The sequence below is a fragment of the Monodelphis domestica genome, chromosome 1, assembly GCF_027887165.1.
Source record: "Monodelphis domestica isolate mMonDom1 chromosome 1, mMonDom1.pri, whole genome shotgun sequence".
NCBI lineage: Eukaryota > Metazoa > Chordata > Mammalia > Didelphimorphia > Didelphidae > Monodelphis > Monodelphis domestica.
The window spans coordinates 203,718,006-203,742,025 of record NC_077227.1 but is presented as its reverse complement, the minus strand read 5'-3'; the positions used below and the strand labels follow the sequence as shown (position 1 = coordinate 203,742,025).

The window sequence follows — 24,020 nt, the reverse complement described above, 5'->3', positions numbered from 1 at the left end:
GTCATTTCCAAACATTATTCATTGGAAACAGATAATTTTCTTTTCTTTCCTCCCTCCCCTCCCACCACCTCTCTCATAGCCCACGTGCAATTCTACTGGGTATCACATGTGTTCTTGATTCAAACCCATTTCCATGTTGTTGGTATTTGCATTAGAGTGTTCATTTAGAGTCTCTTCTCAGTCATATCCCCTCCACCCCTGTAGTCAAGCAGTTGCTTTTCATCGGTGTTTTACAGCCAGTTTAAATACTAATTGTGATCTCGCCCAGGAGGGGACTCAGGTGAGATTATAGGGAATTCTGGGAAGTACCAAGGACTTCTGGGGATTGAAGTCTGGGGTTCAAATCTACATTTTTACAGGGGCCTTAGAACAACCAGGACCAATTGATTTCACACTATACAACATACACCAGGTGATTCCGTATATATCAAAAACTTTAGCAGAACAAATGCAACACAACCAGCTTGGGATGGTCCTTATCAAATTTTATTAACAGTACCCATTGCTATAAAAGTTGGGGAGAAGACATCTTGGATTCATTGTGCGTAGGTCAAGAAGGTGACAACAGGTGAAGAATTGAACATTAGTTGAAGATATCTGCAGGTGAAGAGGTTAATCAAAGATGAAGAGACAATGATCAAGGTCACAAGAACTACTGCACAACAACGGAAGAACAATGGAATAGCTACAGACACTAATGTAGGAACAATGCACTGATTTACATAACACACTAAGAACACGTTGCTATAATCAATAAAGAAATTTTGTAAGTATACAGAACAGGGAAAATTGCCTAGTTTTAAAATGATTAGTAGCATATAGGATTAGCTCATAACATAATTTGAAATACTATATAACTTAATACTTAGAATTCATAGCAATATAAATAAATATAAGGTATGTAAATATACTTGAAATATTGTAGTAGGTATAAAAATTAAATTTTAGGGTATAGTTCTTACCTCAGAGGAGGATTTCATAGATTCCTGTAAGATAACATCAAAGGAAAAGTTTTCTATCCTTACTAAAGTAAATCTTCAAGGTTTTTATACCCACTTCAAGGGGAATTTAATATTTTGCTAATAGGTGAGTTTATAGGAATATGTAAATAGTATGTACATAGCATGTAAATATTTGTATATATGTATAAGAAGTTTCTTGAAACGTTTTGATTTTTTAGTATTACAAGTTACTTTTGAGTTTTACCTCTAGATAGTTCTTGCTTTCCTGTATTAGCTTAGTTAAAAGTTTGGGTTGAATTTTTTTTTCCTATAGTATTTGTAAGTTGCATTTTGAATTGTTTTAGGCAGACTTTTGCTTTCTGTAACAGTATAGGCTACAGTTTGTTATTGTGTTACTGTGTTATTGCAAATGTTTGCATTTTTGAATTTTTGTCATTGAAATCTTTTTATTTGCAATTGAGCAAGGATTTTCTTTAATGTCTTTTTTCTGGTTCTTGAATTTCTGTAAGTCTAGTATAGAGATAGAACAGAATAAGTGTAAGATAAGAACTATATTTAAGGAATAAAATAATGTTTAGGTATAGATTCAGATAGCATGGTTTACTAAGATTCATTTGGAAAGACAAGTCTTTCAAATGGATCTCAAGGGGAAAATATTTGGATTAATTAAGCTATAGGGCTAATGAGGACCATTTGGAGTATCTGGGATCTTAGCAGCTAAGGATAGGGTAAAGAATAGTGGGTAAGGTTTCTTTAAGGCCAAACAGAATCTTGGGAATGTTGTCTATTGGAATTCTGGGTAGCCAGAGTCAGTTGGGGTTTTGCAACTGCTGATGGACTCCTGGAGGTTTTTTTTTTTCCCTTGGAGTAGGCTAGTGTTTCTGTTCCCTGGAACACTGGAAAAACCCAGTGGTAGGTGAAGGAGGAGAACAGGTTAGAGTTTCTGGAATAAGTTTGTGGGGGAAATCAACAGAAAAGAGAAAGATAGAGACTTTTCCCTTTGTGTGGCTGTTGAGAGGACCAAGGCATTTTGTGGCCTGCTTAGGCCAAAAAGCCTACATAGGCCCAGAAGGACTGGTAGTGGGCATAGAGAGTGAATAACCAAACTGATTTAAAGCTGAAAGAGATCTAAGGAGATAGTAAGCTTACTTATATAACTGAGGGCATTAGTAATTACCATAGCTTGTTTAGTATAAACCCTGGGTTTTTAGTGATAGTTTTAAGGAGGCTTGAGTTCCTTGAGCAGGAAGCAAGCTTTGCAGGCTAGTGGTGTGGGAAAAAGCTTAGAACCTTTTAAGATTAGGGAATCAATCCTAATCCTCAGGCTTCATTATCTTTTCTTATTTCCCTCCAACCTTTTCCAGTATTAATTAAATAGAGGGTTTTTTTTTTTTTTACATCTGTCTCCAGCAGTTATCCTTGCATAGGCCCAAAAACAGTTACACAGAGCTTCAGTAGCCACAAGGTATTAGGCACCTGCCTGATCTAATACAAGCAATAAAGAAGATACTGCATCCAATTCCCCCGCTTAACATTCCTATATTAAAATTCCTGCCCATTTTAATTTGCAATAGACAAGTGCACCCAGGAACAGTAGTAAGAAAAGACGTCCTAAAACTTTGAGCTGTGCAAGCTCAGTAATGCTCTCTGGGAATGGAAGCTGTTTGAGAAAGGCAGGAAACTGGACCATGCTTGCAATTCTACTTCCTGTCTATAGGTGGCAATACCCTAGTACATACTGGGTAAAGTTAAGAGGTTTAGAAGAGTTACCTTCCTTCTCCTCCCCCCAGGGGTAAAAACATCAGGGAGCTGCTTGCTTCCACTGCCACCTGGGCAGGGGACCAATGCTCCCCTTGATTGCTCTCCCCAGCTATGTGGGCAGGGAGTTAAGAGGGTGGAAGCTTGCTCCAAGGTGAAAGACCTGAGGAAGTTAATTGTTGCCTAAGAGAAATACTCGGGCTTCCAAGGCAGCAGCAACACTCAGTTATTAGGAATGTAATGGAAAGGAGGGATTTATACTTTACCAGCTGCACAAAAAAACACTGACAAGGAACCCCAATCAATGTGCTCAATAAAGTGTCAGCAGGCTTTCATAAGGATGCCCAGGCAGTGTCTGGTCATATGTAGGAGGCAGCAAGGACAACAGCAACAGCAGCAATAGCAGTGGGAGGATGAAGAGGAGCATCGAGGGCAGTAGAGGCTTTTAAAACTAAGCTTTTTGTCTATTAAAAAAATTGCTCTACCAACTTATAGAGGAGTAAGGGTTCTAAACTCCAGAATTCTGGTCTCCAACACTGTAAAATTTAAAGTAATATCTAATAACTCCAAGTATTAATTTTATGGAGTTCATTAATAATCAGTAGAAGGAATAAAAAACAAATAGGAGTATAAAAACTAATTGTCTAACAAAAATAGGACCATGTAAATAAATTCTCCTGCTTGGTTCAAAGCCAGCTTCCACAGCTTTAGTAAGGGGGAGAGTGAGAGAGAGACAGAGGTGGGGTCAACCAGAACTTTATCCAATGTAAACAGTGTGAGGATGCAAATGGGATGCTGGGTAGTAAAGTTCTGAGGAGCAAAATTCTGATTACACACATATACAATTTATTATGCCTAAGTTTAAGCTTTAGGAGTTGTAACTAAAAGAATCATCTTCAAGTCTAAGGAAAACTTAGAAAGAAGGTCCTCTGATTTTTTATGGTATTCTTATTTCATCAACAAATTAAACTTATAAGTTGTGTGCCTTAAATTCTTGGTATAGACCAGTTTAACATTCTAAATTTAGTACAATTCTACTACATTTACCTCTGATATTATAGCCACAAACTCCCCTACATTTTCACATTCAGCCTTTCTCTTGAAGATCAACTTCAAGATGTAATGCTCTTAGGCCCCTCTTCAGTTATCCAAAGATATTTTCCCTCATCATGTAGATATATTCTTTTGTAAAAGCTTATTTTTTCCTCTTTAAAACCAACCAGGAGCTGCCCTTCCTAGAGATGTGCTATTCTCTAATTTCCCTAAAAGCATATTGATGATTGTGTAACAGTTAAAAGTATTGTTTGCCATAAACTGTTACAGATAAAAGAGTGTTTGCCTTAAACTGTGACCACAGAAATATGGTTTCAAGACATTGTCTTGAGTTAAATATAAAGTGGTCCCCAGGGAAAAATTCCCAAATATGAAATATACCCAAGTCAGCTGGGTTTTTATGGAGATGATTTTAATTAAAACAAATAAGTAATTAATGAGAGAGAGAGAGAGAGAGAGAGAGAGAGAGAGAGAGAGAGAGAGAGAGAGAGAGAGAGTAAGAGGAAACAATGAGAAAAGGGCTAGGCCAGCCCAGGCCAGCCTAGGCCCAAGCCCTAAGAGAGAGATCAGTCAGTCTTTAATCCACTCACCACAAGATTTGTCCCAAGCAAGATTCTAGTGTTCAGAGAGACCCACCAGTTCAGCTCCTGAGCTCCACACTTCAGCTTCCAAGGCTGAATTCCTCCTGAACTCTCTCCAACTCAGCTTTTGCTAGCTGACCTCTTCAGAGAGTTCTCTCAGAGTTTTTTTCTCTCAGCTTCTGACCTCCTTTTAAAGAGAATTTTCTCCTATGTCACCTCCCCTAAGTTCTAACATCTACCAATCACAGTAGATATTTTCCAAAGGACAGACCATTCTTAATTCACACCTGAGTAGACTAAACTTTTTGAGTAATTCACACCAGAGTAGACTAAAACCTCACACCTCTTTTGTTAAGGCTTGTCCCTTACAAGTTTGCAAGTTGCCTGACCTTCATAGGTACTTAGCACCTTCCTAAAAATAGACTTAGCTTAAGGTTTTTGCTTCACTATAAGTATGAGTTAAGTACTTTTTCATTGTTCAGTAAAGAGTTTACAACTTTATCTTCCCCTAAAGTATGCTTAAGTATGGGTGGAGTAGAGTTCTCACATTCCTGACTAAGTCCCTTCATTGTTTAAAATGGGGAATGGTCTTAACCAAATCTTATGAAGTAGGGTCTGAGAATTTTTAAGATTCACAATCCCCCCTGATGATCATTGGGAGACTAGTCTCCCCATTGATCATTTAACATAATCATCTTGTAGTCCTAAATGCACTTCTAACTACATATATATATATATATATATATATATATATATATATTCAATATTCAATTTTCTAAGAGGAAATTACAGTAGTGAGGGAGGAATAGAAAAGAAAGAGAGCAAAACCAATGTTTTGCTAGGCGCATTGACAGAGATCCAAATTAGGGACAGTCCCTTTTGGCATAAATGTGTACATTTACAATAAATGTTCAATCAAATTTCAGTTCAATCAACCATATCCAAAGTTAATTCTTGATCTTCTTGATGTAGTGTGGATTTTCCAGCATCTTTTTTGCAACAATTCATTCTCTGGATTTTAGAAGTTAGCAAGCTTCTTCCGAGAAGATCTTTCTCGAACAAAATCAAAATCTTGGATTTTTATAAAAATACAATCTCAAACAAAAAATCAAAAATCTTGGATTTTAAATTAAAATACAAACCCCCCTGAAGTAGGTGTTAAAAAACATCCAGTTCAGCTCAGGATGCAATGTTGAGTTATGAGGGTGTATGAGTCAATTATCAAAAGAAGAGAAAAACAATAAAAAACATAAGGAAAAAAATTCAAAATAGGCCCTTGTATAATCCAATATAAGTCCAATATAAAGTAATTTCTATCCACAAGTCTGTAGGACAGAATGCAGTAATATTTCACTTTCCCATTTGCAGCCAAGACTACAGGAAGTTGCCATAATATAAGAAGAAAAAAATCTAGAATTCTATTTTGATAGGGAAGTGTCATTTCCTCATTTGATTTTTTTATTCTTAGGGATACAGGGAGCCAGCATGATAGTCAAATTTTGTACTTGTACGAGTACTTCACAAAAAGTGTAGCTACAGGGAAGTCATCCTTTAAATCACCACAGTGACCATCTAAAAGGAAAGCAGTCTGAGGTCTCCTGCACGACTCATACAGGGGGTCAGTTCCATAGTCAAGTGTATTCACCCTGAGTGTCTGCCTTCCAGTCTCTCCTCAAGTGTCTGCCTTCCAGTCCGAGTCTGAGTGACTTCTTCCTGTCTCTCCTCCAAATGACTCTTCTTCACTCCAAGCCCAAGTGACTGATCAATTCCTGTCCAACTTTGAGTGACTGAATGATCTCTACCAGTCCGATTCTGAGTGACTGCTCCAATCTTCCATGTGTGCCTGTTTCCTCTATTTAAAGATCTTTTTCTCTTGTGTCACCTCCCTTAAATTTTATGTCTACCAATCACAGCAGACAATCCTCTCCAGGACTGACCATTCAATGTTTGAAATGGATGTTAACACCTTTTGTAGTTAGTTAACCCCTTTTTGTAGTTAAAATGGGTAGATCTATTTTAAATACTGAGTTAACACTTTTGGGGATTAAAATCTAAAAATAGACAGGGACTGACAATTCAATCTTCCCAATAAAGGAAGAACTAAGTACCTTCATTATTACAATTAGGAGATAGCCAAATCCAATCTTCACAGATGATCCTTTCTAAATCTCAGCAACTAATGATTTAACCATCTCTGCTCCTAGAGAACAAGTTTATACTCCGAGGATCCTTAGGAGCCCCTGGGACTGAGAACACTTACTGGGAAGACTGTCTTAAGGACAGATATTCTAAATGCTGTACTTGTAAACAAGGTAGCCCCCACTTCATTGTTGTTAGGCTTCCATTTGTATTTCCACTATAGTTTTTTATGTATAAAACCAACTGGCCAGTCTAGTTTGGTGTGCACTAGTGATCTGGAATATACTTTAATAGTTAAATGGATCTGTGATCTCATCAACATGAATACTACTTCCCTAGATGAACACAACTTAGGCATGCCTTCTCAGCATGTCCAGTTCCTTGTCTATGTCTTCCAAATCCAAATCCATTTCTAGAAGAAGGGAGAGAAAATCCAACACAGGCAGTTGTGCCCCACTTCCCAACCCTTTGTTCAGTTTCAATCTCAAGATTTTTTTTTATTTGGTCAATTTCAAACATTATTTCTTGGTTATAAAAATCACATTCTATTCCTCCCTCCCCTCCCCGCACCCTTCCCACAGCTGATGCGCAATTCCACTGGGTATTACATGTGTCCTTGATCAGAACCTATTTCCATGCTGTTGATATTTGCACTAGGATGTTCATATAGGGTCTATATCCCCAATCATATCCCCCTTGACCCAGGTAATCAAGCAGTTGTTTTTCATTGGTGTTTTGACTCCCACAGTTTTTCCTCTGAATGTGGATGGTGTTCTTTCTCATAGATCCCTCCTGGTTGTTCATGATCACTGCATTGCCACTAAGGGAGAAGTCCATTACATTTGATTATACCACAATGTATCAGTCTCTGTGTGCAATGCTCTCCTAGTTCTGCTCCTTTCGCTCTGCATCACTTCCTGGAGGTTGTTCCAGTTCCCAAGGAATTCCTCCACTTTATTATTTCTTTGAGCACAGTAGTATTCCATCACCAACATATATCACAATTTGTTCATCCATTCCCCAATTGAAGGGCATCACCTCATTTTCCAATTTTTTGCCACCACAAAGAGCGCAGCTATGAATATTCTTGCAAATGTCTTTTTCCTTATTATTCTCTGATCAATTAATGAGTTTATTACTGGGGTATGTAACCATGAAAATTGTGGTTTGCCAAGACAGTGAATGTTAAAAACTTGTAATGCCAAAACTGTAAAGGGTTTTGGCCAAACTGTAAAGATAAATTTAGTGTCTTGACTTAAAATCCAAAATTAAGTGGTCGCCATGGGAAAATTCCCCAATATAAAAATACCCAAGTCAGCTGGGTTTTATGGAGAGTTTAATTAATACAAGTGAAGGAATTAAGGGAAGGAGAGAGAGAGAAAGAGAAAATAGTAGAAAGGGCCTAGGTCTGAGCCTTAAGGGAGAGTGAGTCAGTCTTTATCACTCACCACAAGATAGTCTACAGCAAGCTCCAGTCCTCCAATGAACTCCTGAACCCTCCTCCAATTCAACTTCCAAACTGAACTGAGTTCAGAGAGCCCAACTGAATTCAATTGACCTCCTTTAAAAGAGAATTTTCTCTTATGTCACCTCCCCTAAATTTTCACATCTATCAATCATAGTAGATGCTTTTCCCCAGGACTGCCCATTCTTAGTTCTCACTACTCTTTAGTTCTCATCTTCTCTGGGTAGATTATATCTTCTGAGTACTTCACACCTCTTTTGTTAAGCTTGCCTTTTGTAAGTTGCTTGACCTTTTAGTGATTAATTTAACCTTCAAAGGTATTTAGCACCTTTTTGTAATAGATCTAAAAATAGACCTAGCCTAAGGTTCTAGCTTTACTATAAGTATGAGTTAAGGACTTTTCATTGTTCAGTCAGGAACTATATCTTCCCCTCAGGCACTGTCTGAGTAGCGTGGAGTAATTTTAAAAGTTCTCAATACATTCCAGACCAAGTACCTCCATTGTTAAAAACGGGGAATAGCTTAATCAAATCTTCTGACATAGAGTCTGAGCAGTTTTAAGATTCACAGGTAATACCCTCAATTGCTTCTTTTGGGAGGGGATACTGAGGAATGGAAGGAGGTGGGCTAGATTTAGTTTTAATCTGCACAGGAAAAGCTGATCTAAGTAAGCCTACATCAGAAGAAGATGTGGCCCAAAGAGACTCCGGTATATCTTCAGGTATTACAAAAGTGGGATGCTCTTTCCCCTCCTGACTCTCTGAGAGAATTACAAGGAGTAAATTTAAAGATTCCTCTGGTACTTCCAATGATAAGGAACCATCTGGGGAACAAGTTATTGTGGCTCTGAGTTTGCTTAGAAGGTCCCTCCCCAGCAAATTTAAAGGAGAGTCAGGCATCAAAAGGAAGAAATGTTGTACCTGTAGGGGTCCTACAGACACCATTCTAGGGGGAAGTTTTTTTAACTCTTTGGGGGTATTCCTGATACTCCCACTACACTTTGTGAGCCAACAGAATAACAATGTAAATCAGGTGTACTCTTTAATACAGACCTGGAAGCTCCAGTGTCTAAAAGACAATCATAATAGGTGTTACCCACTTTTAAAAATAACATGGGGTCCATTAGTATGGGGGGGCAGCGGATAGGGACAATGGGTAGTAGGATATCAGGGTTTGGAAAATCAAAGGCTGTGTCCTCCAATTCCAGTGCCCCAGCCCCCCCCCCCCCCCAACACCTATATTGTATTTGGGATGCTCCTTGTGCACCCCCCTGAAGGACACTCCCTTGAGGGGCATTAGCACCTTGAGTATTTTTTGGATGAGAACCATTTTTTATATATTGTTGTTGGGCATTGTGTTGGGTATTATCATTTTCTTCACTTGGAGCACTGTCATTATTTTCCCAATTTCTATTTCTATAATTTTGATTTCTAAAATTTTTTATTTCTATAGTCATTATAATTATTTCTATCAGTTCTAAAATTGTGATTTAGTTCATCCCCATTTGTGAATCTTAAAAACTACTCAGAGTGTACCTTAGAAGATTTTATTTATCTATTCCCTTACTGTAACAATGGAGATACTTGATCTAACAAGAATCAGGAATGTATTGGGAACTTTTAAAATTACTCCATCCTAATTAGACATACCGTAGGGGAAGATAAAGTTGTAAACTCCTGATTGAACAATGAAGGTACTTAACTCATACCTTATGGTGAAGCTAGAACCTTAAGGTAGGTCTATTTTTAAATCTAATACAAAAAGTTATTAAATACCTGTACAGGTTAAATTAATCACAAAAAGGTCAAGTAACTTACAAAAGGCAAGCTTAACAAAGAGGTGTGAAGTACTCAGAAGATTTAATCTAACCAGAGAAGGTTCAAACCAAAGAAAGTGAAAACTAAGAATGGGCAGTCCTGGAAAAAGGAGTCTACTGTGATTGGTAGACGTGAAAATTTAGGGGAGGTGACATAAGATTTCTTTAAAAGGAAGGGGTAAAAAGTCAGTTGAGGTAATTCAGTTTGCAGAGTAATATCAGTTCGGAGTGGAAGGACCCTGCTTGGAAATGGTCTTATGGTGAGTGATAAAGACTGACTCACTCTCCCATAGGCTCAGGCCTAGGCCAATGATCTAGGCCTTTTTCTACTGCTTGGCTCAGCCTGAGCCAGAGCAGTTTAAATTAATTATCTCTCTCTTTCCCTTAATTCCTCCTTTCTTTATTAAAATCTCCATAAATCCCCAGCTGACTTGGGTATTTTTCTTATTTGGGAATTTATCATGGCGACCACTTATTTTAGATTTTAAGTCAAACCACTAAAATTATCCTCACACATTGCAGATGATTTTGGATGATGGTTTTAGATAGATACTGTTAATTATTTTTAGGAAAAACCCTTATATTCCTATACTTTCTTGTGTTTTCAATAGGAACGGGTGTTGTATTTTGTCAAAGGCTTTTTCTGCATCTATTGAGATTATCATGTGATTTTTGTTGGTTTGCCTGTTGTGTGGATGGTTTTCCTGATATTGAACCATCCTTGCATTCCTGGTATAAATCCCACCTGATCATAGTGAATAACTCTCCTGATCACTTGCTGGAGTCTTTTTGCTGGTATCCTATTTAAGATTTTTGCATCTATGTTTATTAAGGAGATTGGTCTATAGTGTTCTTTCTCTGTTTTTGACCTGCCTGGCTTTGGAATCAGTACCATATTTGTGTCATAAAAGGAATTTGGTAGAACTCCTTCTTTGCTTATTATGTCAAATAGTTTGTATAGTATTGGGATTAGCTGTTTTTTGTATGTTTGATGGAATTCACTTGTGAATCCATCAGGCCCTGGGGATTTTTTCTTACAGAGTTCTTTGATGGCTTGTTTAATTTCTTTTTCTGATATGGGATTATTTAAGAATTCTATTTCTTCTTCTGTTAGTCTAGGCAATTTTTATTTTTGTAAATATTCATCCATATCACCCAGATTGGCATATTTATTGCTATATAATTGGGCAAAATAGTTTTTAATGATTGCCTTAATTTCCTCTTCATTTGAGGTGAGGTATCCCTTTTCCTTCATGATACTGTTAACTTGGTTTTCTTATTTTTTTATTAGATTGACCAGTACTTTGTCTATTTTGTTTGTTTTTTTCAAAATACCAGCTTCTAGTCTTACTAGTTCAATAGTTCTTTCACTTTCGATTTTATTAATTTCTCCCTTAATTTTTTAGGATCTCTAATTTAGTTTTCTTCTAGGGATTTTTAATTTGTTCTCTTTCAAGTTTTTTGATTTGCATGTCCATTTCATTGACTTCTGCCCTCCCTAATTTGTTAATATATGAACTCAGGGATATAAATTTTCCCCTGAGTACTGCTTTGACTGAATTCCATAGATTGGAATGTCTCATCATTTTCTTTTTCTTCAATGAAAGTATTGTTTCTATGATTTGTTCTCTAATTGATTTTGGAGAATCATATTAATTTTCAATTAATTTTTGATTTGGCTCTCCATGTACCCTTACTGATCATTTTTATTGTCTTATGATCTGAAAAGGTTGCATTCATTATTTCTGCTTTTCTGCATTTGTTTGCCATGTTTTTATGACCTAGTACATGGTCAATCTTTGTGAATATACGATGTGTTGCTGAAAAGAAGGTGTATTCCTTTTTGTCCCTATTTATTTTTCTCCATATATCTATTGACTCTAATTTTTATAAGATTTCATTCATATCTTTTACCTCTTCTTTATTTTTTGATTTGATTTATCTAAATTTGATAGTGGTTGATCCAGGTCTCCCACTAGTATAGTTTTACTATCTATTTCCTCCTTCAATTCCACTAGTTTCTCTTTTAGAAATTTGGATGCTATACCATTTGGTGCTTACATGTTGATTACTGATATTTCCTCATTGTCTATACTCCCTTTTATTAGGTTGTATTTACCTTCCCTATCCCTTTTAATCAGATCTAGTTTTACTTTGGCTTTGTCAGATATCATGACTGCAATTCCTGTCTTCTTTCTATCAGTTGAAGTCCAATAGGTTTTGCTCCAATCTTTAATTCTAACCTTGTGAGTATCTACCCACCTTAGGCATGTTTCTTGTAGAAAACATATGGTAGGATTTGGGATTCTAATCCACTCTCCTATTTGTTTTCATTTTATGGGTGAGTTCATCCCATTCATGTTCAAAGTTATGATTGTCCCTTGTGTATTCCCCAGCATTTTGATATCCTCTCCTAGTTCTGTCCTTTTTTCTTTTGCTATATCCTTTTAAACCAGTGGTTTGCTTTTAATCAGTCCCCCTAAGCCCCACCCATAATATGTTTCCCTTTCTCCCCCTTCCCTTTTTGTTCTCTTCTTGTTTTTTTAGGGTCTGTTAAGCTCCTTTCCCCTCTCTTTCCTTCCCCTCTACACCCCTTAGTTTTCCCTTCTCACTTTCCCTGTAGGATAAGATAGAATTCAAGACTCCAATGGATCTAGATGCTCTTCCTTCTCAGAATTGATTTCACTGATAGTAAGGTTTAAGTATTACCTATTAGTACTCTCTTCCTCTTCTTCTTATAAGAGTATTCTTCCCCTCCCCTTCCATGGATATTTTTGTGTGATAAAGATTATCCTATTTATTTTATTTCTTCAAGTATCTCTTGGTGCCATCTTCGATTCACCCCCTCCTTTTTTCTTTTCTTATAGCACTTATTTCCCCAATCTCTTCCTGTGAATGATTTTTCTAAGTACTATAATAGTGAATATGATTTTTAAAAAGTTACAAATAACATTTTCCCCATATATTAATATATGTATATATATATGTATATATAATTTGATCTAATTGTAGTCCTTAAAGAAGAAAGTTTGAATAAAAAACATTTTTCCCCTTTTCCCTCTCTTTCTTATTTACCTTTTCATGTTTCTTTTGGTCTTTGTGTTTGGTTATCAAACTTTCTACTTAGTTCAGGTCTTTTCTTTACAAATACTTGGAAATCTTCTATTTTGTTGAATGCCCATACTTTCCCTTGGAAGTATATAGTCAGTTTTGATGTAAAGGTGAGCCTTGGTTGAAGACCCAATTCTCTTGACTTTCTGAATAGCATGTTCCAGGTCTTTCGGTCCTTTAGTGTGGATGCTGCCAGGTCTTGTCTGATCCTGATTGGTGCTCCTTCATATCTGAATTGTCTCTTTTTGGCTTCTTGTAGAATTTTCTTCTTAGCTTGAAAGCTCTTGAATTTGGCAATTACATTCCTGAAAGTTGTCTTTGGAGGATTTAGTGTGGAGGTTGTTCTATGTACTCTTTCAATGTCTATTTTTCCCTCTTGTTCAAGAACATCAGGGCAGTTTTCTTGGATGATATCTTGTAGTACGATGCCAAGATTTCTGTTTATTTCTGGCTTTTCAGGTAGACCAAAGATTCTCAAATTATCTCTCCTTGCTCTGTTTTCCTGATCTGTCATTTTCTCAGGGAGATATTTTATGTTTTCTTCTATTTTGTAAGTGTTTTGACTTTGCTTTATTAATTCTTGTTGTTTTGCAAGAACATTGGCTTCCAGTTGCCTAATTCTGTTCTTTAAAGACTGGTTTTCCTTTTCAGTTTGGTCTATCCTGCTTTTCGTGGCTTCCAGCGGTTTCTCCAATTGGGAGTTCTTGTCCTTTAAACTGTTATTTTTTCTTTGAACTATTTCCCACTTTTCTTGCCAGAAGGCTTCCATCTTTTTGATAAGCTCCAATTTACATTCTTCAAAAGCTTGTGGCCAATTTCCATTTTGGGGGGGAAGGTTTTGGTGCATTTATTTGTATCTCCTCCTCTATTTCCTCTGTAGCCTGAGTTTTTCCTCCATAAAAATCTTTCAGGGTCAATGCCTTCTTTTTGTTTTTCTTGGAGGGTGCTTGTTGTTCCTGGGCACAATTTGCTATCACTATGGATGTTTTTCCTTCCCTTTTTAGTCAGAAATCTGAGTGAGATGGGCAGGCTCTCTGTGTATGGAGTTAAGGAGCAAGGATTTAGCCTGAGGCAAGCTCTTGAATCTCCACAGATTCTGCTATATTCTGCCCTTCTCTGTGCTCTCTTCCCACGAGTGCCCATGGTCTGCACCCTTCAGCCTGCTGGGGTTTCATGTGTAGTTCTCTCAGGGGTAGGTCTTTGGTGGGAGTCAGCTCCCAGGGACCTAGAGGGTGCCCCTCACTGACTCGCTGATTCTGGTGCATGCTGGCTCTGACGATGAGGTAGGGGAGGGTAGATCAGCTCGCATTTTGTTAGGAGCTTTTTTACCCCCCTTATAGTGTGGAAATGCCTAAATCCCATGGACCTTCAATGCTGCTCCTTACTGCAGAGACCATTTGTTCTTATGAAATTTTTTTTTTGTCTTTTGAGGTAGTTATATTGGTGGGTGCTGAGGAGAGGACAAGTCGCATCTAGACTGCCGCCATGTTTACCTGGAAGTGATGGCCTTAATTGTTAACATATTTTTCTTTATTTTCTGGACTTACTTCTATCCACACTGCTCCTAGTTCTGGGTCTGAACAAATTTTTTCCCTTTTCCACTTGAAAGACATTTAAATATCTGAAAGGCAGCTATCACATATCCCTTTTAGTCATCTTAAGGGTAACATCTCCAGTTTCTTGAAATGATCTTTGTATGTCGTTATCTTCACTAACTTTTCCTTTGGTTGGCCTCTAGCTTATCAATTTTCTAAAATGTAGTGCTCAGAATTATACACAACACCCCAGATATGAGCTTACCAGGAAAGAGAATTGTGGGAGTATCATTTCCTTAGTCCCGAATGGTTTGCCTCTCTTAATGCAGCCGAAAACTGCAAGCATTTTTTTTCCGTGCTATCACATCCTAATGCTGACTTGTGTTGAATATAGTTATGATCTTCTCCAGTGAAACTGATTTAAAAAAACCCAAATATATGTATAATACCTTAAGTTATCTCAACTTAACTTTGGTTCAATGGTCATTGTGGCCAAGATTTTTTTTAGTTTTTCCCTCAGTCATACAATGGGTTAGCTAGTCAGCTAATTCTTCCTGATTTGTATCATCTTAGTTCTCTAACTTTTCTCTCTCACCACTTGACCCCTTCTTCTGCCTTGTGAATTCACTTGTAACAAAGAGCAAATAATAAATAATTAGCAGACTTCTCTTTCTTGGGCATAAAAACATCCCAGAATGGTCTAAGAAAAGCAAATATTAGCATACGGGCATCTTGAACACCATCTCCTTTGGGTAGAGTAGATATAGGGAGAGAAAGTACTACACAAGCAAAGTCCCTCTGAATCATTTGTTCAATTAAATTCCATTTTACTAATTTAAATTAAACAAATTCAAGAAGAGGTAGTTCAGGTAAAAAGTTTTGATAGCAGGTCCTACACTCATGGAGTTTATAATCGAGTAAGAGCATATGACTCATACATCTTCTAATACGAAATGATACATGCTAAATGTATATTTTCAGATAAACTGTTCTGTGGCATATAAGAGGAAAGGTCATTGGTAATTTTAGGAGGTGGCATTTGCGATGAGCTCTAAGAACAGGTATGAACTCAAAGAGGCAGAAGTTCCTAGACCTAGGAACAGCATTGACAAAGATAAAAATATGAGAAAATATTTAGCATACATAGGGGACAAAGCATATTCCAGTTTGGCATGCCTAGAAAAGTTGTGTAAAAGGAAGCTGGAAACACAGGCACCAAATGAGTAGCAGGTCTTACATTCCAGGAGAATGTTTTTCAATTAAAATTTTTTTTTATTTAGCACCTGTTTATTTAGAGCTGGTGCTAGAAAATTTAGGTCAGATAATTGTCCTTAACCTCATGGAACATAGCAAAAACATATCAACAGATAGGTATAATGTATAATAATCCATAATAAAAGCATTCAACAATTACAAATCAAAATGCTATGTGAATCCAAGAGAGAAAGCAATCACTGATGGGGGGAAATCAATGACTGGATCATAGAGAAAGTGGCATTTAACTTGTATTAATTTTCTAAAGCATAGATTATGGGATTTTAGCGATATATCTGGAAGGGACCTTAGTGGACATAGAAGAGGATCCCATCATTTTACAGATGAGGAAACTCAGACACATATAGAGTAAGTGACTTGCCCAGGATCAAAAAGCTAGAAAAATAAACCAGGATTCAGATATTCTGGGGCTCTGTCCTAGATACCACCTGAAGAAAGAAATTTTGAGCAAGCAGCATGAGAAAAGGCTGGGAAAAAAAGTTTGTGAACTTTTTTTCACTAAGCAATAAAGAACCATTTAGGATCTTTGAGCAGAACATTGCCATGATCTACCAGCTCTATATCATTACCCATAGAATGACTGGTCTGGCTGGAATAGTAAGGTTAGGTTGGAGATAGAGGAGGTAGGAAGACTACTGTAGTTATTTAGGGAGATAGTTAACCAGGATGATGCTAGTGGGTCTAGAATTTTGGGAACGGATATGAAAAATATTGTGGAGGTAGAACTGACAGGACATTCTAAGTATTTATAAAGTTGAAAGTAGAAGAATAAAAAAAAACAAACTTGAATACTTCAAACATAGGACATTGATTAATGATGAAACTTCCTGAAAGTAAAGTAGGAAGATTACCTGGGGGAAAGTAAGTTTGACTTTTTTGGCCAAATGGTGTTTATCATGCTAATGATACACGTGGGTGCAGAAGTTCTGCTGGTAGTGAGAGACAAGATTTAGAGTTCAACAGAGATCATGGCTAAACATGGAGATGTGGGACTTCAGGCATACCTCTCTAAAATAGTATTAAATTCAAGAACAGGGCCTTTGATAGAGCAAGGTGTTATGAGAGAGAATGGAAGACAGTGTAATGGAACAAAAGTCTCCTCACAGGCTGGAGCCAGACCACATTATTTGTATCATACCCTAAGTGACTGCTCCTTGGCCAGTTAGGATCCAAAGCTATTGATTAGAACAGAGATGCCAAACTCCCAGTCTAAAGCCCTCAAAACTTCCCAGTGCAAATCACTACCAAATTAAAATGTAATTGGGAAATGTTTAACAAAATAAATACAAATTCAACACAGATAATGTTCATTTGCAGTTTTCTAAGTCAATATGTAGCCTGAAGGGATCTATTTCTAGCTGAGTTCGATAACACTGGGTTAAAATACTATTGGAGGGGACAGCTGGGTGGCTCAGTGGATTGAGAGCCTGGCCCAGAGATGGGAAATCCTGGGTTTAAATCTGGTCTCAGACACTTCCTAGCTGTGTGACCCTGGACAAGTCACTTGATTCCCATTGCCTAGGCATTACCACTCTTCTGCCTTGGAATCAATACCTAGTATTTATTCTATCACGGAGGGTAAGGATTTAAAAAATAAATAAAATGAAATAAAATAAAATACTATTGGAAATGAAGGAGAGGAACCTGACACATAAAAAAGAAAACAACTTAAGTGTTTTCCAACATTTCCTAGAAGTATCTGGCCCCTTCTGAGCCAAGTTGTACTTTTATCACCAGAGATCTCTAAGCAAGCAGATAATTCTAACTGGCCCATAAATAAAAGTGAGGAAATAGCAAACTGATGCAACCTATTAGAACTACTCTAGAAAGAGCCCAGATTTGAGATTTTGGGCAGACATAAGGAGATAAAAGAACAGGATGGAAGTGGTACTAAAATAATTTAAAATGACACCTGGCTAATCTCGTTTTAAAATCTTATCAGAAAACTCCCTAAATTCAGAGCTCAGAAGAAATTTCTTCAACTCTGCCTTTGTTGCATGACTCAAAGGTAATTCCCAAGCATAAAGTACTAAAGTAGTGAGGAAAAGAACAAACAAAGCCATACTCTTCACCCTGGATATCTGAATAGTTTTGGGTCACTTTGGTGTGTAAGCTGGATTGAGGCAGGCCTGACAACAGCTATGTTCTGTAGTTATATTTCAGGGAGGCAGTGGCTTGCCTGATTTGGTTCTCAAGAATTAATTATAATTAAGATTAATTTAAGAGACATCGTATAGAATAATGTATTATTAAACTTGAGGGAAGGGAAGACCTATATTCCAATCCCACCTTAGGCATTTTTATATTTGTGATAATGGAGAAGTCATTTAACTTCTCTCAGGCTCAGTTTCATCATCTGTAAAACAGAAACATAATACCTGTAACTCTTACCTTCTAGAGTTGTCTTAAGAACTGGATGAGAGGTAGACAGACTAAATAGAAGTAAACTGTGAAGGTAGCTAGGTGGCTTAGTGGATTGAGAGCCAGGGTTTAGAGATGGGAGGTGCTGGGTTTAAGTCTGGTCTCAGATGCTTCTTAGCTGTGGGATCCTAGGTAAATTATTTAATCTTTATTGCTTAGCCCTTACTGCTCTTTTGCCTTGAAATGGATACACAGTATTGATTCTCAGATGGAAGGAAAGGGTTTAAAAAAAAAAGTAAATTGCAAGCAATAAAGTGTTATAAAGTATCAGCTATTTTGGGGGGACATTCATAGTCTTAGATTGAAACAGACCCCTTGATCTACCCTAGAAAGGGCTTACTAGATCAATTTTTTAAATTATCTGTCCTTATGGTTATGGATGATCCAGAATTACTATTGCCTGAAGAAGTCAAACTCTCAGTGAAAAGCAGACAGATAGAAGTCAAACATATAGATTAAAACTTGATGAGAATCTGGGGATGGATTGAGAACCGGGAATAAGGATATTTGCCACTTTTAATTTAGTTTGATAGCTAATGGCTACTGATGCATCAACAGTGTCATCCCAAGTTAATACTATTAAAATAGAGAATTTAGGTAGCTAAAAGACTAATTTTGAAAAAAATAGTTCTCTTGCCTAGTCTCATAAAACTTGCAATCTAATCGAGTATATGAACAGAATAATAAATACAGGTAGACCATTTTATTAAATGCATGAAAGGGGTGCAAAATGGTTATTTAAGGTCTGAAAAAGGAAAAATTTCTGTTAAGAGGATTAGGAAAAACTTCATGATAAAGTGATATATAAAGTTTTGAAGGATGTATATATAGAATTTCTACTCATAGAAAGAAAAGTGAAATAGAACATTTTAGCCAAAATATTGAAGAATTTGGATTTAATCTGTAAACAAAAGATAGATAGTCCTGGAAGATTCTGAAGCAAGAGTTCAACATCATGGAAGTGGTATTTTAGAAAGATTAATATGGCAATGACTTGAGGGAAGAGAAACTGAAATCAGGAACATTAGCTAAGAGAACATTGCATTAACCATATATGAGCTGATTTTTTCTGTTAAGATCCTAGGTTAGACAATAAAATTTTGTGAAACGCCTAAAAAGATGGGAAAATAGGTAATACTTAATTCTGAAAAATACCAATTTTTAAAAAAACCCTTACTTTCCATCCTGGAATCAATACTGTGTATTGGCTCCAAGGCAGAAGAGTGGTAAGGAATAGACAATGGGGGTTAAGTGACTTGCCCAGGGTCATACAGCTGGGAAGTGTCTGAGGTAAGATTTGAACCTAGGACCTCCTGTCTCTAAGCCTGGCTCTCAATCCGCTGAGCTACCCAGCTGCCCCCTAAAATGTCAATTATTAAAAGTGAACAAAACCCAGCTCTTTTACCTTTAAAATTTGAATGCTATATCCCCAGGCCACTCCTTCCCTACTGTGTCCTGCATTCCCCAGAAACCCAGGTAAGGATTTAAGACAGACAGTCTAAAGGCTGTCTCTGCTGGGTCAATGATTAACTGTTACATCTGTGGGACTTAGTTATTGCTAGGAGAAGGTACCAGGTTGTAAAAAATAAAAGTAGGGAGGAGTTTGTCTTTGATCTAGTCTCTATTCTAGGTAGAGAGTGGTGCCATAGATAGTGATAGAGAGTTAAAAATAGGCATCTTTTTTGGGTTGGATCTTTGAAAGAGAATGAGGTCTATTTTGGACACAGTAAATTTCAGGTAATATTGGTACATTAAAATCAATGATCCATAAGCAAAAAGAAATGAAGATATGCAAAATTATTCCTGCAATAAGCATAACTTTATTTATAAGGGTGACCTGTACTCTGCAAGAAAGGGTAGCTTGGGACTTACCATTGCTATAGAAATGGATGTTTTTCCCACCATGTTATCTCTCACTATAGGCCTCTGAAGTTGGTACACATGTTTTCCTGCTGACAAGAGAAAGGGATGGCTACCTGTTTCACTAGTAAACTGAAATTCTCACACTTTTGGATTACCATGCACAGTTCTACTTACTTCACAGGGTTTCTGTAAAGAATAATTAAATAATGGAGATAAAGCACTAAACAGAGCAGTTATGTAGTATTATCTGACTGTCCAACTGACCCCTGCATTATAGAACCTTCTTTCCACAGGGATGGTCCCCAAGAGTTCTGGGGCCTATATGTTGCCCACAGCAATTAGGAGCTATTGCTAGATATCTGACTTCCCAAATCCTTCTCATTATCAAATGACATATATAAAGGAATTGGGACTAGACTTGTGATTTCATTGGTATTGTGAACTTCCAAGTGAGGAAGCTTCCCTCTACTAATGTGGATCTACATCTTCTCTGCAACTAACATTCATAGGTAGTTGCTTTGTGCACTGCTTTACTCAGAGTCAGAGAACCAGTGTGAAACATATGCAGGACTTGAATCTAGGTCTTCCTGGCTTTGTGATTAGTTCCATTATGTTGGTGGTATTAAGTGTGCTAACAGGGCTTGGTATCAGGAAGATGAGTCTTCATGAGTTCAAATTCCGGACTCAAGACACCCGGCAGTTCATTTAGCTTGTTAAACATTAAAATGTACTAGAGAAGGAAATGGCAAACTACTCCAAGATCTTTGTCAAGAAAACCTCAGAGTCACAAAGAGTCAGGACTAAACAACTATTATTTGATATATCATGTTGCAACTGATAATATATGTAATGCCATTTAAACACCTTAAAGTATTATATAAATGGTAGATAACTGCATTATTATTGTCCTGGCACAGAGGGCAAATTACCGGATAAGCAGTATCCTAAGACCAAGATTCAAATCCCATCTTATTAGCTGGTGACCAGGGGCAAATCACTTAACTTCTCCTTAACGGTTTCCTCTGATGTAAAAAGGGATAAAGCTTCCTAGGATCTACCTCACAGAGTTTCTGTAACGACCAAATTAAATAATAGTGGTATAGCACTAAACAGTTATCACATGTTATTACCTGACTGACCCCAGCTTTATGAAATCGAAAGGGAACTTTGGGTCCACAGGGATGGCTCCAAGGAGTCTGGGGACTCTCTATACGTCGCCTAAGGCAAGTGGGAGGGAACAGACCGGAAGTTCTCACTTTCCCAACTAGTTGTTTATAGTCACAGAATTTAACGGGGGGAGGGGAGTGTGGCGAGGTAGAGCAACTCGGTTGATTTAATATTCTAAAGACCCTTTGCCTCTAGCTGACATCACTTCCGGTCACAGGAATCCTCCCTCGGCAGTTGCCGAACATGTGAACTCTCGCGACATCTGCAAGCGCGAGATCTGCTGGCTCACCCTGGCTACGTCCTCCTCCTCCCCGCAGCCTTTCGGCAATCTCCGCCAGTCCCAGCCCCAACCAATCTGTAAACCGATAACATAGATCAGGATCACCTCGAACCCCGATCTGCGAGGGGCGTCAGGCGGCAGTAGTGGAGCGCGAGCTGTGCGAAGCGGGTAGCCGTGGCCGTGACGGCTGTCACGGGGCGAGCGGCGGGCAGGGGGCGCGGGAGGGTCGACGACGTGCCGGCCGAGCGGCGGCTCGATTGTTCAGGCCTGGCCATGGCGCCTCTCCTCCCCCCCGCCATGGCTCCCCGTGTCCCTGCTCCGCTCCTCTCAGTGAGTGAAAGTGGCCGCCGCCGCCGCCGGCCCAGCGCCCGCAGCCGCCTCAGCGCCGCCGCCATCTTGGGGTCCCAGGAGCCGCCGAGCGAGGGAGCGAGGAGCGTCCGCGCCCAGCGCAGTCACCGAGCCGCGGCCCCAGCGAGCGAGCGGCGGCGCCACCATCGGCGGGGCGACCCCCCCCTCGGCCCCCGCCCGCACTCCGCTCACTCCCCCCCCTCCGCCGCCGCCGCCGCTGCGGCGGCGGGGCCCGGCGGCCGGAGGTGAGTCCGCTAGGCGTGGGCAGGCGGCCTGGGGGGCGTAGGCCGCACTGCACCCCCCTCCGCAGGCGGCTACAGGGCCGCGTCTTAAAGGGGCCGTCGCCCCCAGCCCTTGGTTTTTTTGTGGGGGGAGAGGTGGGAGGTTAGGGAGGAGGGGCGTGGGCACTTATGCTGCCTGGGAGATTTCCACACCCGGGACTTTGCCCTTTCCTTCCTCCCCCACTCCGGGGACCCGAGGGTCACGCGGTGACCCCGGCGACCGCGAAGGCCCGTGGGGCGCCCACACGTGTGGAGTGTGTTGGCCCAAGCGCACGTGGGACCCGGTGGGGCGGTGTCGGGCTAACACGTGTGTGGGCGCTGAGGCGGGGGTGGTGGTGGTTGAAGGGGGAGCGGCGAGTCTGGCCGGGGGGGGGGCGGGGGGTAGGGATCTCGGGAAGAGGCGTGCGGGGGGTTTGGATGCCATCCCAATTTAAAGATAAGGTCTTTTTCAAGCCATGTCATGTGTCACTCAGGGGGAACTCGTCAGGACCTGGACGAGTACTGATGGGTGGGGGTGGGTGGGCGCTGGGCTCCCACGTGTGCAGTTTTAGTCGTGTGTGACGCCCCCTCACGTCGCTTAGCCTTATTCGGGGTATCTCTGCAAGTGTCATTGTATTTTGACATTCCTTCCTGTGTTGGCTGGTGAAAACTAAACTACTTCCGTTGTCACTGATGGTGGAAGCCCCCTACAGTTTAGAAAGGAAAGGAGTTCTAGGAGGGGCCCACTTGCTCAGATCTGTGCTGGCATTCCCACCTCGTGGCCAGTTTCAAAGTTTGTTTCCTTGTAAACCTCCGGAGTGGGGGGAGGGAGGTTTTAGTGTCGACCTTATTGATATAGACACCATAGTGGATGACTTTATGATTTCCTTCCTCAAGGGAATTTAACCTCCCTTAGACTTGGCAGTTTATTCTTGCGATTGGAAGTCGTGATCTCTCAAATAACAGAAGCTATTAATAGCATTTATATAGTCCTCTGGAGTTTGCAAAATGATTTATGTTAACTCAGTTATTCTTCAACCCAGTGAGGTAGGTGTTCATCCTCTTTTTACAGATTGGGAAATCGAGTCACAGAGAAGTCAAATGGCTTGCTCAGGGACACACAGCTGCTCTGAGACAAGATTTAATTCAGGAATCACAGACTCCAAGTCCCAAGCAATGTCTCTCAGACCTATCACCCCTGACCCAAATAATAAATATAGTAGAATTCAAGACTTTATTTGTTCATTTGTATATCTTACAGATTCCAAGCATTTGTTATTATTGTGCATGATAACAAATCTGGGTATCAGATATATGGAGCTTCCAATTTTAAAAGAAGTTGTGTTCCTAAACACTCCAAGGAGTTGTACTCGACAATTTTGCTTTCCCGTTTTCCTCTAATAGACTCTCCATTTCTGAAACTCCCTCAGAACTGTAGCCATTAATTCAATTATGTAAGGATTTCCTAGTTGGGAAACATCTCTGTAAAATCTTAGAACTGACTTGAAATATTCACAACTAATAGATTATCTTGGATAGAACCATGTGAAAATGTGACTATAATGGAACAGCAAAGGGCTCCAAACTCAAAAAGGAATCTGCAAACATGAATTGTGAACTCATTTTCACATGCAACCACTCTGTTAGGTAATGAATACTCTGTAGGATGGTAGTGGTGCATAGGGTCATAGATATAGGACTGGAAGGGATCCAAGAAGTCACTAAGTCCAAATCTCTCATTTTACAGTTGTGGTAACAGATCCATGAAGGGTAAAGGCTTGCCCAAGGTTGCATAGTTAGTTACTGAGACTGGATTTGGACCCAGGTCTTCCCAACTGGAGTCAAAGGAGGTATCTGAGTGTGGATAAAGTGCTAGATTTAGAAGTCAGGAAGATTTGAATCCCTGCTGTAGATACTTCCTACTTATGTGATGCTGGGCATCTCCTAACTTCTCACTGCCCTCAGTTTCCTCATTTGTGATATGGG

The 24,020-nt window shown here is 39.2% G+C and overlaps 1 protein-coding gene and 1 long non-coding RNA gene across 2 annotated transcripts in view; one reads left to right on the top strand and one right to left on the bottom strand.

The window, feature by feature from the left end:
* Positions 1-464: 464 nt before the first annotated feature.
* On the bottom strand, positions 465-21,927 carry LOC130456283 (uncharacterized). Its single transcript, XR_008914901.1, has 3 exons — positions 21,110-21,927; positions 19,989-20,065; positions 465-597 (listed from the first exon to the last, which is right to left on the bottom strand). It is a non-coding gene; the product is annotated as an uncharacterized LOC130456283 (long non-coding RNA).
* The window catches only part of INO80 (INO80 complex ATPase subunit), a 118,326-nt gene continuing 116,189 nt past the window's right edge, over positions 21,884-24,020 (top strand). Inside the window, exon 1 of the mRNA XM_001370930.4 lies at positions 21,884-22,019. The gene's annotated coding sequence lies outside the window, so the exon portion shown is untranslated. The remainder of the gene's footprint in view (positions 22,020-24,020) is intronic.